Source organism: Petromyzon marinus, unplaced genomic scaffold (genome assembly GCF_048934315.1).
Source record: "Petromyzon marinus isolate PM22_M1 ecotype Great Lakes invasive population unplaced genomic scaffold, UKy_Petmar_22M1.pri1.0 PM_G_Scaffold_62, whole genome shotgun sequence".
NCBI lineage: Eukaryota > Metazoa > Chordata > Hyperoartia > Petromyzontiformes > Petromyzontidae > Petromyzon > Petromyzon marinus.
In genome coordinates this window covers 1020703-1024553 of record NW_027423016.1, presented here as the reverse complement: position 1 = coordinate 1024553, position 3851 = coordinate 1020703, and the positions used below count along the sequence as shown (strand labels likewise).

Below are 3851 nucleotides of genomic sequence, written 5' to 3'. Positions count from 1 at the left end.
ACATCTCTGCAGACGTAGCAAGATCTGAAATCGCTGCAACCCTCAAAAACGCTAAGATGCCACCAAGCAACATCAGCAAAGATGAACGCTTTGAATAATCTCAATTAAAAAAGAGAGATGATATTGTCATCCTCTCAGCCGACAAGGGCAATGTCACTGTCATCATGGACAAAACAGAATATAACAACAAAATTCAAGAACTACTCAACGATGGCAGCTATACAAAAATAAAAAGAGATCCCACCAACAGCCTGGTTACCAAAACGAACAAAATCATCTCTGATTCAACAGCATTAATTGATCAGACCAAACAGTTCTCGTTGAAACCCTCTGCTGCCAGACCACCAAGATTATATGGCCTTCCAAAGATACACAAAGTAGATACACCCTTCGTCCCATCGTCTCTACTATCAACTCCCCCACCTATAAACTGGCACGTTTTCTTGCTGATATACTGCGACCTTTCAATGGAAAAACCACCTCTGCGGTACTAAATTCTACTCACCTGGTATCGACAATCAAAGGCATTTCCCTGTCCCCAGACGACCTGCTTGTCAGTTTTGATGTGGTGTCCTTGTTCACCAAAGTTCCGGTACCTGACACCATCGCAATCATTGAAGACTTGGTTCATCAAGGACTGCATACTGATGTACCCCCCTGGTGAGACATTGCTTAACCAACACATACTTCACCTGGAATGGAACTTTCTACAAACAGACTGAGGGCACCCCAATGGGCTCCCCCCTGTCTCCGGTTGTAGCCAACGTATTCATGGAAAAATGTGAAGCTGGCGCCATCCAGACTGCCACTCTACGCCCGACCTTATGGAAGAGGTACGTGGATGACACTTTTGTCATCTGGCCACATGGCCAGCCTGCTCTAGACCAATTCCGCGACCACATCAATTCCATACACCCAGCCATCAGATTTACCATGGAGGTCGAAAAAGATGGCAAGCTACCATTTTGGATGTCTTAATTAAAAGGAGACCTGATGGTTCAATGAGCCACTCTGTCTACAGGAAAGCTACCCATACAGATGCTTACTTGAAACCGGATTCCCACCACCATCCATCCCAGAAGAACTCCCTCATCAAGACTCTATACCATAGAGCCCAATGCATTTCCAACCAGGAGCACATTGCCAGTAAACTCAAGCACGTACACCAGGCTCTCAGGGCTAATGGTTACTCCGACTACACAATCCGCAAAGCCATCACTCCAGTCATGAAGAAGGATCCTCTTGAGGAGCCACTCAAAACCATCACCTTACCCTACATTGCAGGAGATTACTAAAAAGATCTCCAAAATCCTGAATAAACACAAGATCCAGGTTCGATTCAACACAGTACATAAAATCCGTGATCTGGTTCCATCTGTAAAAGATGCTGTTCCAGACATACAGTACCCGGGTGTTTACAAACTAAAGTGCCTCTGTGGTAGCAGCTACATTGGAGAAACCAAACGACATATCTCGGACCGCATCCACGAACATAAAGCAGACTTGAAACACGGTAGGACGAACTCCTCTGCCGTGGCAGATCACTGTAATAATTCAGTGGGCTCACATGACATTGACTTCTCCAAGACGGAGGTTCTTTGCAAGCCAACCAGCTACCATGAGAGATTTGTTCATGAGGCCATCCACATACACAAGCACAGAGATAATTTCAACAGAGAAGATGGATTCTGGCTTAGTAACCATTGGAAAGATGTTTTAAACCATTTCGGTTCTTAATTGTATTTTACGGTGACCTTCAGACCACAGCTCTTTCGCTGGCACACCACGGTTAATGGTTTGGTTTATAACATGGAGTATAACAGCGCATCGTGGCTGTTTCTCTCCCCCCTCCTCTGTTCAGAGCATGGATGGACTCGTCCGTCTGAACGGGGCTCGTAGCTATCCGTGGTGCTAAAGTTGAGGGTAAGATTCCACCCATTTTTTCGCCATATGGCATTGTGATATATAACAACTTATTGTTGGTGGCTGAGCTGATTGGAGAGTATATAGAGTTTATTGATAACATTGAGATAGTTTATATTTTAGTTTTTTATTGGTTTACTATATGGTATTCATTATATAGTGTAGTGTATACCCAGTTGCTTTGTGTTAATAGCTCAGCTTATTAAAGAATATATTGAGTACATTTATTATGATAGTTGGGTAGTTGCAGCCCTTTAGCGTCCATATACTAAATGCCTCTGTTGATATGCAAACTTTGACTTTAACATAGCTATTTCTGTGACCAGTCACAAGCTAATCCCTCAGCTATTTCAATGCTAAATTACCCTGTTTGATATGCAAACTCCTTTGTCAAGGCGCTTCACTTCTCCCACCTAGCTTAAAAGACGCTATGAATCTTAGCAGCGTTCATTGAAGCGCTGTCGTCCCAACAGTTCTGTTCCTTCACCTGACGAAGGCTACTTGTGTTGTGGCCGAAACGTCATGAGAATTTATTTTATTACGTTTCATTTTTATTTGCATTACTTTGTTTCCATTCTACATGGTGACTTTACCGAAAGAACCATGAAGATGAATCCCTGCAGTCACAAAAGCTTTAAATCGAAAGCCTCACCTTGTGTTGTTGTTGTGGGCAGGTCGTTTCTGAAAACTAGAGCGGTATAGCAGCTCAAGCGGGCTTGGCCTGGTAACAAAAGAAAATTAAAACTGCGCGAATATTTACAATAAAACAAAGTTACAAAGTGGCTAGCCGGGTGAAGACAAATTAAACTTAAGCGAGATAATTAAAGTGAATGCAATCAGGTGAGGGGAGGCAAGGCCCCACGTGGCTAGGCCCCGCGTTGTAAAGTTCCAACCTGGACATCGATTCCCATGCTCGCTGCTACTCAACTGACATCCCTGAGAGAGAGAGGGAGGCTCTACGTTGGTAAACAACAACAACCACAACCACCACCACAACAACCACAATCGCAATGAGAATTTCTCACCTCGGATTTCAGTGCAGGAAGCGATAGCTTCCTGTTACCTCGTGACGTCACGCGGCAGCAGGTGACATGACGTCACATCCGGGGTACGAGACACGCTCCTCCCACAATGAGCTGCTCCGTAAATAAAAAAATTAGAGTATGATTAAATTATGTTAATGTGACATGCGATATATAGTAGGTGCTGAACCCATCGCAATAAACCCGCGACGGCTTTAACGGACACATTATGTTAATGAGCCGCCAGTCACTGGGCGTAGCTTTGCCCAAATAAGGATTGCCACTGGAACGATATCGGCAGTGACCCATGCGGAGGGGACGTCACGCTCAAGAACGCGGTGGACAGGGGAGGGGTGAATACCTTGGTGACATGACGTCACTAGCGAGGTACACCTCACCCTGGCGTTTCACGTCGATGAGGTAATTAAGAGTGGTGACGTCACAGAGTTGGAGTTTAAGTTGATTTAGATTCATTTTCCATTGCTCCCTCCCTTGAGTATGTGAGCTCAGCAACAACGTGGACATTATTGTGTATACACTGTGTGTGTGTGTACACTGTGTGTGTGTACACTGTGTGTATACACTGTGTGCGTGTGTACACTGTGTGTACACCGTGTGTGTGTACACTGTGTGCGTGTATACTGTGTGTGTACACTGTGTGTATACACTGTGTATACACTGTATGTATGTGTACACTTTGTGTGTGTACACTATGTGTATACACTGTGTGTGTCACTGTGTGTCACTGTGTGTGTGTACACTGTGTGTGTACACTGCGTGTATGCACACTGTGTGTGTCACTGTGTGTGTGTACACTGTGTGTGTGTACACTAGGTGTATACACTGTGTGTGTGTACACTGTGTGTGTACCCTGTGTGTGTACACTGTGTGTACACTGTGTATACA

General features: G+C 44.6%; 1 long non-coding RNA gene across 1 annotated transcript; it reads right to left on the bottom strand.

Moving 5' to 3' along the window:
• Positions 1-413: 413 nt before the first annotated feature.
• Positions 414-3000, bottom strand: LOC142919830 (uncharacterized). The gene is made up of 3 exons (XR_012938510.1): positions 2949-3000; positions 2576-2644; positions 414-596 (listed from the first exon to the last, which is right to left on the bottom strand). It is a non-coding gene; the product is annotated as an uncharacterized LOC142919830 (long non-coding RNA).
• Positions 3001-3851: the final 851 nt, after the last annotated feature.